The 11,931-nt window shown below is 42.2% G+C and overlaps 1 pseudogene; it reads left to right on the top strand.

The window, feature by feature from the left end:
* Window positions 1-9,429: 9,429 nt before the first annotated feature.
* On the top strand, window positions 9,430-9,645 carry LOC109452288 (large ribosomal subunit protein eL39; annotated as a pseudogene).
* The last annotated feature ends 2,286 nt before the right edge of the window (window positions 9,646-11,931 follow it).

Consider the following 11,931-nt stretch of genomic DNA (forward strand, 5'->3'; position numbering starts at 1 on the left):
ATGACTGCCATTATTAGGTTCAAGAAAGGTTTTGTACAAGGGACGTGCTGTTCCACTATTCACTTGAATAAGTGAACTGAATACAAGTAAACAGACACAAATGAACTTAAGAGAAAGTCTAGCTGTTTAGAAGGAATAAAATGTGCAAGCCGAATAATGAAATACTCAGAAACTTCTCGTCTCCATCTGGAAATTTCCCATGAGAATACACAATCATCTCTCTGCTTTGATTTTGCCATCCACATGCCTGAACACAGAATGCTCTATTCTGCCAGGCAATCTTGGGAGGCTGTGGATACAGGGAGACACCTCTGGCTGCAGAAAATTAAAGTGTCATACCAAGTATTGCTAACAAAGAATGTATGCCTAAGAATATTCCTCATGGCCTATGAGGATGAGTTCCAAAATTATGCTGTGTTTTTGGGGACTGGACGGGGAGTCATATGACTCCTAGCTTTCAGTGATTTGGATGTGAAATAGGCTTTGGTCATCCAATCTCATTACTTATAATTGTGCCTTTCCAGAAATTAGAGAAGAAACAACCCCATTTGGAAAACTGGGAAGGGCAACAGAACATAAAAAGTGAATGAATAGATGCATGTTGATCCAGTATCTCCGTGACCTTTGAGCACATCTGCTTCTACAAGCCGCTTGTCTCTTCTTCTCTAAGTCCAGACTAGAGCCAGGAGCTAAATGATCTTGGACAGTCCATACCCCACATTCATGCCCTGCTTCCTATACAAAGGCATGACTTTTATTAAAATCCTCAGGGAGTAGAATTTCATACTTCACATGAATCTCCATTTTCATCTGGAAATTTTTCCTCCTATCCAATAGAGAAACTTGGTTAATATACTGTGTAGAGAGAAAAAAAGTTAACATAATAGGCCTGAGACTGCTATCCTTAAAAATTCTGTTTGCAAGGTTGACCCTTAGCTGGCATCTGAGAACTTGGATTTGGGGAGAGTTCCCATGATTCCCTAATTGGTAAGAGTGGCTCACTGTGCCTAAATTGCTTGTACAAACCATGTGGTTTATCCTGAAAACTTGTTTCTCTTCTGGGAGCCTAGAATCTTGATTCATTATCAGCAAAGGGTGCCTGTGTGACTGGCCCCCAATAAAAATCTCAAACTGAGTCTCTAATGAGTTTCCTGGTCGACAACATTCCACACATGTCACAATTCCATATTGGAGGAATTAAGCACTTCCGGCGACTCTGTGAGGAGAATACTCTTGGAAGTTAGTGCCTGGTTTTTCTCTGGACTCTGTTCCAGGGGCCTTTTCCCTTTGCTGATTGTACTTTGTAGCGTTTGGCTGTGATACATCATAGCCATGAGTCCCCACTACATGCTGAGTCCCTGAGTCCTCCCAGAGGACCCCCAAAGCTGTGGGTGTTCTTGGGGACTTGTGACACACATGCTTTGGAACAGTGGTTCCAAAACCAGGCTGAGCATATGCGTCACCAGTGGAGCTTTATAGATGATGGATTTGAGGCTCATCCCAGGCCTGTGCACTAAAAATCCATATTTCCTTAAGCTCTCCAGATGTTTGTGATGGGAAATAAGATGAGAACACAAATGGCAACTGCCTTGGTGAAAAAGACAACAGGTACATGAAAGCTGTATTTTCTAGGAAGGAAAATAATACTGTGTGTCTATCACATGGAAGGAGAGTCCAACTCAATATGATTATTGAATGTGAGTAATGTATACAGCAGGCAGAAAGCAAAGTTTTCCTTTGCTTCACTGAACCTCCTATATTAGTGCCTAGAAGGAACAAAACATGTTCTATTTCTGACATGGCCACAATATAACAAAAGGGCACCCAATAATTAACGTGCAGTTGAAGAGTTAGGCGGGGGGATGATACAGGGATGAGGCAATTTTTCATTGCAATTCCCAGTTTTTGAGACACTAAACTTTAACAGTTATGCAAATGAACTACAAACCTTCACAGGAAAGCAAAACAGTTAGCGACATGCAGCCAAAGACTTTGGCTTCTGCTATGGGCGGGGGTGCAGTTAACTTGAATGATGCCTCGGAGGGAGCTCTCAAGGAGATTGGGGACATGACCCCACAGTTTCATTAAGAACTCTCAGAGTGACAAAGGGAGAGGACTCGATGGAGAAGTATGAGATCATCAAAGTTGTGACACAAAAGGGCATCTCCAAACTTGAATTCTTCTCTCATTCTTAGGGCCTCTTTTAGTCTAGGCCACCAACTAAGTTCTGCATCTGTACCAAGGCAGAGGTCTTGCAAGTTTAGCTAGAATCTGAGTTACAGCATGTTTATTACCTCATGGAGTAATTTCCAAAATTTAGAAGTAATCTTGAACCTGGCATTTTAGGTTGAATACTTTTATGGACATATTTAACAAACAAAAGAAAATGTGGATATGTCCTTATAACATACAGAAACGTAGCATGGCTGATGAATAAACAGTCGGTCTCAATGAGATTTCTTTTTAGGGGAAGTAGGAAAATATGTCCCTGATGGATTTTGCTTTTCAATAACAAGTTATTGAACCAGTTTGCCAAAATATATCTTGAAGAATCAAAAAGCCCTCATTCATAAATCAAATCGTATCTATGGAACAAAACAATGGAAATAGGAGCAGATGACAGTGGAAAGTGATAACCACAAATATCACCAATGAAAGTTAGACTCAGATGCCGTGGCATTTAAAGCCACAAACCTCAGAATGTAATAATAAAGTGAATTTTCAGAATGTAAAGAAGTCCCAGGAGAAATGCTCCATTTAAAAGAATATGAGGTGTACCTCTTCTAGGTTTGTGTATTTCTTAAATTCTAACAAACCATTCTAATCCACTTCACAGAGGGATTCAAAGGTAAATGCTCAGTAAGGGAAATAGAACTTTATTTTACCTACTCATGCAGTAATTTAACATAACTTATCCAGTTATCTCTTTCCATAGAGAATCCAATTGCATATCCTTTCACACATATCCCAAAAGACTAATCCAGTTCAACTTACTGCAGGAGACCAGGAAAGAGTCAAGATACCAGGGCTCTGCTCTTAACTTAATCTCTATTTGCCTCAGTTACTAATAAGTTAAATGGAACAAAAATATTTGCCCTTTCTCTCTCACTGGTTTGTGATAGGGTTAAAAACGAGATGATAAATGTGAAAGTGTCTTGAAATGTGTAAGAGAAGCAGGGCCTAATTAGTTTAATGCATGCTTATGCACATATCCCATACCCCTAGAAAGCGAGAACGGGGATACAGCTGGGATAGCATGAAGTCCAACCAGCTTATATGACATCACAGCGCATAAGGCTAGAGCATCACAGGATGCATCCGAGCTCAAACACGAGACACAGCCCGGACGAGCAGCCAGGTCTCCTAAGCTCAGCATTCTTATCATTGGTTCCACTACCTCCTCAAATGATTCTGTCTGGTCAGCTTCACGTTCTGCCTGCGCAGCAGCGACATGGCAGGATTACAGTATCCACAGGATTACAGTATCCACAGGGTAACACCCCCATCACCATGTAACGGCATTATCTGCGGCCTGTGTCTGGAAGATTTCTCTCCATGTGCCAGGACTGTTCTACCCCCAGCAGGTCAAGGCAGCAGTATCGCTGGAATCTTTGCTACCCAATCAGACCACTCTTCCCCAGAAAGGACTTTAAAGTCATCTTCGAGCATACAGACCCATCTATTCACCACTTCCTTCTGAAAGCCCCTGCAGAGATCACAAAAGCTGGCATCCTGCCCCCAAAACTATCTCTGCCCTTGCTGGCTGTTCTTGGAGCACAGTGAACAAGAAAATTCGATTTCATTTCTGCAAAGGTGAAAGATCTCACATCATGAATTCTCAGGGCACTACACAGGTGAATTGTTTTAAAAATGCATTTGTGTGTATAAGCAATGCCTTTCATTGCAATGAATCTTTTGCATTTTTAAAAGGTAAGTTGTATGTTCTGACACTATAAATGGTAGTAAAGGTATTTCAAATTATGTCCCATTTGCTTGCTGTATTAACCAAGAGAGTACATTAAGGGCAATAAAGTTATATCTTTATCAGAAAAGCATGCAGTGGTTTCATAAGCACTGTGCTATCACAGCACTGCTGTCTGCTCAAAGTTTTATAATGTTTTCCAAATAGAACATAGGCATAAAATAACTTTGATTCAGACTTCTGGGGGAAAATATTAAGGATAACCACACAGTGCAGTCCATCAGTGGTTTTCTCACTTTGTTTCTTCCCAGGTATTTCATGTAGACTTGATGAGTCACGTAAAAGGACAGGAGTTCATGGTGTGTAAACGCTAGTCAATAGCTACAATTTATTTCGTGTCAATCATGTACCAAGCCTCTAACATCCTGTCTCTCAACTGACAATAATCCTATAAGGTAGATGCTATTAAGCCATTTAGCAGAAAAGAAAAATAATGATTCAATGAGATCGCCTGGCTCAGGTTATACAGTTGATAATTGGCAGAGTTGAGGTATAAACTCAGATCATTTGGTCTCAAGACCCAGACTGCCTCCCTCTTATAACAAGTAGTTAGAAGTCTCTAGAATCTGGATCTGAGTTAGACAACAATAGCCATAAAACAATGCAAACGCAATGAAAACATGTCTCACCTTCCTACTTTAGACATATCCACTCAAATTTCCATCTCCAAAGCTGGGAGCTCACAAAAGTGATGAGAAAAGCAAACTGACCCTGAGAGATATCCCAGCAGAACACTGGAGAGCTCGGGAGCCACAGCTCTGACCTCAGGACAACTTGGGTCTGAGCCCTGGTTGTGTAACATCACTTAACCTCTTTGAACCTTACATCCGTCTCTGTAAAATAGGAAAACACCCTCATAGGATTGAATAATATGAAGTGTGCGATATACTTGACACTGAATCGGCCATATTGCTGCGTGCTCAGTAAGCACTATCTATTTTGTATTGGAACTTTTGCCGTTAGGTTGATGTATAAAACTAAAAGAGATTATTGGTTAAAAAAAAAAAATCCAGTTTCTGGTTTAACTGGTTTTGGTTGGCACCTAATGGCTCTCCGCTTCTTGAGTTAAGAGCCTTAAAAACAAAGAGTGGGTATCAAGCACTGGGTTTCTGCTTCCAAGAACAGATGCTCGTGTTCGGGCTTACCTAACACTGAAGTCTAGTCAGACAGCCCAAAATAGGACCCATTTGATTTCTCCTGACAGTTTAAGTAGGAAATCAGTGCTGCTACGGAGGGTGAAGTTAGAGTCTCTAGAATTTCTAATTAATATGTCACTCCCTAAAATGCACATCCCATCTTTTCTTATTTTAACATAATAAAAGTTTAGCTCTCATTTCCACCATTCTCAACCTCTTCTTTTCCTTTTTTTTTTTTTTTTCTAAATAGAATTGCTGAAAATAAAACAGCAACCTGGCTACGTGCAAAGCAGAAGTGGGAAGACCTCTCCATAGGTCTCCTGCCCAAGGAAACCCTCTCTACTAGACCTTCAGTCTTTTCGCTTATGGCTCCATCCAAGAGAAAATGTGGGTGTCCCCTTGGAAAGATAATCCCTTAAGACATTTACCTGGGGATGAATGAAGAACGGGAGACATTTGGACAGGGAGGTAGGAAAGGAGAATCATGACGATGCTGCGTGCCTTAGGATTCAGAAGTGACAATTTGACCAAAGGCTGGCACCACACAAGCTTTCAAATTAAAGGTTAAAACCCATAGTTTCAGGTAAGCAAAACTAAAACAAATCTTTATGGGAGTTTTCATCAAACGTCACCCACAGGGCTGGACCCTCTGGAGTTACTTATAGGCTTCAATTTCACTTCCTATGGAATCCTTCCCTCCTTCTCTGAACAGCTCAGGTCGCCGTGTGTCACAGACCATAGCCGTGTATGCCTTTCATTGAAAGCCCTAAACCGTGATCACAGCTGTAATTTTACACCCATTTGAGTCATTCATTGGTTACTAGCTGTCTTACCATGAGACTTCGTACAGGCAAGAACTCTGTCTGCATTTATTCACTGTATATCCAGTACCTAGCAGAGTAACTCCCACATAAAAAGCACACAATGAATGTTCATTGAGTAAATGAATATATTCATGGAGTCCAGAGATATTGAACCATACTCTGTCCCCGGAGACTAGAGCAGTGTTTTCCCAAGCATCCCTCTCCAGGGTCCGAATGCTTAGGTTTGAGTCTTAGCTATGACATTTACTAGCTGTGTGGTCTTCGTCAATTTAATCCCTCTCTCTGTGCCCGTGAGGACAGAGCCCCAGAAAGCAGTTTCCAGGCTCTCGGCCTCACATAGAAAGCTGCTGGCTCAGGTAGTAAATGACCATCAACTGTGATTGGATGGCCATCAGCTGTGGCTAGTTGGCCGTCAGCTATAACCAGTGAGCCATTGGCCACTAATATAACTGCCATGGTTATGCTAGCAGAAAATGGGGGCTAGCAAGAAGATGGTGGCTGAGCCTGCTAGCGGTGCAGTGAGGGTTGCGAACGGTGTGTCTCCTGTTTCCTGTTTCTCCAACCCAGCCGCCAGCGAGAATATAGTGGTATGACTCCCCTACCTATGGCTCCATGGGTGTTCCTTTTTGGCCTCACCCTATTCTGCGTTCTTATGGGGGGAGCGGGAGCAGAGACACCGCAGGCCGCCCTGCACGACAAATGGCGCAGGGAGCAGGGTCTCCCGCACGACAGTGCCTCATCTGTCAATTGGGAATAAGAATAGTCCTTATTTCCCTGGGTTGTTATCAAAATAAAATGCATTAAAATATATACAATGCTAAAAGCAATGCCCTACATATAACAATGCATGAGCACATATAACCTACTGTTACTATATTTCTTGAAATGACACTGGCTGGCTATGTGATTTGGGGTAAAAAGGCATTTTTTTGGTGAAATAATTTTCTAAGAGATTGGATTAAATAAATTTAAAGGACTTCCGTTGATGCAGGACTTCTCACAGCTTCTAATATGCTAATGGACATTATGAAGGTCTAAGAGGGGAGCATGATATACAGTGTTTCCCAAATTTATTTGACAATAGAATCTTTTTTTGTGAGTAAAATATATTAGAGTGTCTCATGGATATTCTATGGAAGACACTTTGGGAAATGTTGAATTAGATTCTTTAGTAGCAAAATAGCAATAAACAGAATTTGGGGCCAAATATTTTCAATATTATAGGTATTGAAGAAATATTGACTCTAACAAGAAAGTAACTATTTCTTAAAATCTAATTAATGAGATAAAACGCATGGAAAAAAAGATCTAGCTTTAAACTTTCAGTGCCCGGCATCTTACCTAGGCCAATGTAATAGACCCCTGGGGCCCCTGAGAGCGCAGTCTGCAGCCCGGCCTATTACAGCTTGTAGAAGAGTCCAGGTCCAAGAAAAGGTAGAGCTCCCCATTTAGTGTCTTACTCTTTGAAAAGAAATACAGTGTACGTGGTGATATGCAGCTATGCATTAAAGTCTGTCCTTCTCTTCCTTTTCCCCTCAAATGACGTAACCAGCTGTATTGGTTTGCTAGGGCTGTCATAACAAACTGCCACAGACAGGGTGGCTTAAACAACCAAATTCATTTTCTCATACTTCTGGAGTTCCACTCTGAGGTACTGGGGGGTTAGGATTTCAACACGTGAATTTGGGGTAGAGCTAGGGGGATGACACAATTCATCCCATAACAGCAGGCGTAAATTCTCACTGGCCTCCTCAAAAAGTGAGCAACTACTATGCGTCCTGCTCAGTTTCCTGCATTACAAACACAAAAAAGAAAAAATGTAAGCCCTCTGTTACCTGTCACCCTCCATTTTTGCCCAACTTTCCCCCACCTATTTTAGCTTTTAGTCTGTCTTCCCCAAATCAAGAGAGCCTCTGTGACTCGGCCCTTTGTGCTATCCAGCATTCCTTTGAGAAGAGCTGCTGCAGCGACATGGTATTGCTCTGCTGACTCCTCGCACCTATCCTTAAAAGGTCTTTATACCACCCTACGCACTCATCTTCTCCAAATCCAGTAACTTCCTCAGCTGCCAAGAGTCTCCCATAATATTGCAAAGATTTAAAACCCACAGACTCTGGAAGAGATACCCAAGTGATGTTGAAACGGGGGTAGTCTTTTACAATTGAGGAAACAGAAGACACTCATGATTTGATGATAGTTTACCGGTCTGTGAATAGTATTAAGTTAGCGGAAGCCTCAATACCTAACACAGCAAAGGCCATTGTCCTGAAACAGCAAAGAATGGATGTCACCAGCTCACCTCAGAGCTGGGACATGGCTGGAGGGAATGGCAAGGTGTTCGGTTGCTGTAATGGAAAGTAGCAGACTTTTTTTTTTTCCTTTTTAATTACCTTGTTATGTGATAAAAGTTATAAGGTGAAAGAAAAGTATAAGAAGTTGCTTTTTTTCATACCTGACCTTCTGATAGCCTATGTGTTTTAGGGACAGATAACTTCCTAATGAGACTTTTTATAATAAAGCTTTCATTGCTTTGAAAAATATTAACTTTTCCAGTTCTTCCGGGTAGATCAAACAGACCCTGCAGTTATAGTTACAATATTCTAAAGCTTGAGCTTCTCAGTAATAATGGGTAAGAGCCTCACATTGCCACGGGCCACAACTATATTATTTGAAATGAAACCTCTCATAAATATCCAACTATGAAGTCACTATCTATCAACTGCTGTTATATAAACAGGACAGAGCTAAATCTCCCATCTGCCAATATTGGAGCTGCCACTGAGAATGATTTTGTGTCCAGAACTCACAAATTAAACAGGCTCTTGCTCTGTCAGCCAATTCTAGGAAGCCAAGTTTGGTTTGGTGTAGGAGGGTCCAAGTAAGGTGGCCTGGTAGGGTCTGAATTCTTCATGCATTTCCCTTTTGCCAAGAGCTTAGATCTCCCTGAGGCCCGGGAGCTCTCTTTCGGGTGGTATAAAAGATGGGACCGATTCTTTAGAAAGAACACTGTGGCTCCCAGTGGCCCGCTTCCTATCTCTCCTTTTCTGCACCATACCCTGGTATAGACTTCTTGCCTTCACTCGACTCTGAGTATGTCACATCGGGTTGACTGTAGTTCTGGTCAGCATCTGGGAGGTCTGTGGACCATGCTCTGAGAAGCACTGCTCGGAACAATGTGAACAGGGCAGTAGAATGCACTTCTATATTTATCTCTTCACATCTTCTGTTCCAGGGCCTGGAACATGACCATCACATATTACGTGTGTGATTTTCTGAGCTTAAGTCAAGATTCCTTTTTTTAAGCCTAAGATTTATAAGTAGGGAAGTAACATAATTTAAGTTTTAGAGAGTGAATAGAAGCTGGAGAAAAGGGAATAGAGATCAGAGTCAATGGAACCAATTGTGTCTCCTTTAATTAAAATTTAAAAACACATTATAGTTCTTTTTCCGCCACCATCGTAGGACATGCAGCTGACTCTTCCTCGCCATGTCTTCTCACAAGACTTTCAGGATCAAGTGGTTCCTGGCCAAGAAGCAAAAGCAGAATCAGACCATTCCCCAATGGATTCGGGTGAAAACTGGTAATAAAATCAGGTACAACTCCAAAAGAAGACATTGGAGAAGAACCAAGCTGGGTCTACAAGGAATTGCACATGAGATGACACCACCTATTTTTGCTGTGTCAGGATTGCTTGGATCTTAACCATGGCACTGAAAAGATCGCTACTATCTGAACAGTTGGAGGTGTTTTATTGGGAAATTATGGGGAAAATGAGTTTTCTCTTAATATGTTTCTGCACTAGTAGGTTGGTTCAGTAATATATATGTGAGATCTTCTATAAAAAATAAAAACACATTATAATAATAGTAGCCAAGATTGACGTAACTCTTATGATGTGCCAGACCCTCTCATAAAAGCTTCTTGTATTAACTTATTTAATCCTCACAACAACCTAAAAGAGAGGAATTATAGTTATTCTCATTTCAAGATGAGGAAATGGAGATCCAGAGAGGGTAAGCCCCTCACCCAAGGTCACATGGCAAGGTAGCGGCAGAGGTGGGATTCCAGCAGCCATCTAGTTTCCAAGTCCAGCCTAAATCACTTCCATGTGCATTACCTCAATTAGTCTTCATCTCCCCGACCCAGCCCCTCCGTGAGGGAGTGGCCAATGTGCCAGCTCCTCCCACTGGCCTGTCCTACCTGACTTCTGCTAGATCTGACCTACACTTCCCTGATTATCACTACCAAGACTTATCTGACCTTTGTCTTAGTTCCAAGGCCTCTGGGTCAATTAATAGGCTTTAACAGCTTAGTGTATTGTTCTTTCATGGATGACTCATTCATTCTTTCTACAAATATGTATTGAGCACCCACTATGTGCCAGGCACTGTACTAGGTGCAGAGGATACACCGTAAACTGACTGTCAGAGAAACAGACATGTAAACAAATTAAATCATTACAGATCCTGATTAGTGCCATTAAGAAATTAAAGGGGATTGTGTCCATAGGATAATGACTTAAAGGAATGTGTCTTTGGTGTTGAGAATTTCAGGTGCTGTGGCAAATCACAGGGAAGATATTTTGGAACATTCGTGACCTCTCTATTGCGCCCCTAAATTTACCAACTTCTTTGTGAAAACTAAAACTGACCCCACCATTCCGCAGCCTAGAAGCCTTCAGTGGTTTCTCTCAGCCTTCAGGATAAAGTCCAACCCCCTTTAGCATGACTCACATGGTCCTCCAAGTTTGACCCTCTGCCCACCTTCCAGACTCAGTACTGTGGCAGTCCCTTCCTCCTTCCCTTGCGCACTCAACTCTGGCCATAATCAAGACTAATCATCACATGCTGTCCTATCCACCCAGATTGCCTGTCCCCTGTCCCCACACCTCACCTAAGTAACTCCTATTTATCTTTCAACACTCAGACCAGAGTTACCCTCAAGAAGCCTTCCCCACCCTAGGCTGGGCTTGGTTGCTACCCCTTGGTGATCTCTTAGTATTCGAGGTGAACTCTGTGCCCTCAAAATTCATATGTTGAAGTCTTCACCCCCAGCACCTCAGAAGGGGATGGTGTTTGGAGACACGGGTCTTTAAAAAGGCGATTAAGTTAAAATGAGGTCATTCGAGGTGGGCCCTAATCCAATATGACGAATGTCCTTCTAAGAAGAGGTTAGGACACAGACACATACACAGAGGAAAGAATATGTGAAGACAGAGTGAGAAGGCGGCCGTCAACAAGCCAAGGAGAGTGGTCTCAGAAGAAATCGACCCTGTAGTCACCTTGATCTTGGACTTCCAGCCTCCAGAACCATGAGAAAAAAACGTTTTGTTGTTTAAGCCACTCAGTCTGTGGCACTTTGTTATGGTGGTCCTAGCATACTGATACACTTAGCACCCTGCGCAAACCCTAGTGATACACCTGCTTCACACACCTACATCAAGAAACCTCATCTTTTTTAATCTTTGCATCCCCAGTGTTGATCTCAGGGCCAGGCATGTGGTAAACACTTAGCTCAGTGTTTGCTGAAGGAAGGAATGATTGAACTGCTTATGCGGAAGGCAACTTCAATGTGATGTTACTTCTGAAAACTGGAAAGCGGGCTGGAATAACCGTCTGAGAGAAAGGTTGGCTCCCTCTGAGGGAGAATAAAGGAAACCAACACTACAGTTCCCAGGGCAGCAATCAGGATTTGGAAAAACAGAAGGTTACAGAGGCAACCCCCGTGGCACAGATCCATGGTATTTCCCAGTTCTTTCAAACACATTTAATTGCGCACACAGAAAAGAATGGCATCATTATTTAATCCAAAACACAATAACAACAATAGATTGCTCATGTAGGCGCCTAAGTCCCCTGCAGAGAATTTAATTTGCGTGTTCCTTTTACCCACATGCACAGCCAAGGCAGTGGGAATGGGGGCCAGCCCATTCCCGTGGCCTGGGAAGAGAGAACATGGATGCCTGTGGTTGTTATAACAGGAAAAGGG

This window comes from Rhinolophus sinicus, linkage group LG10 (genome assembly GCF_036562045.2).
Source record: "Rhinolophus sinicus isolate RSC01 linkage group LG10, ASM3656204v1, whole genome shotgun sequence".
NCBI classification, from domain to species: Eukaryota; Metazoa; Chordata; class Mammalia; order Chiroptera; family Rhinolophidae; genus Rhinolophus; species Rhinolophus sinicus.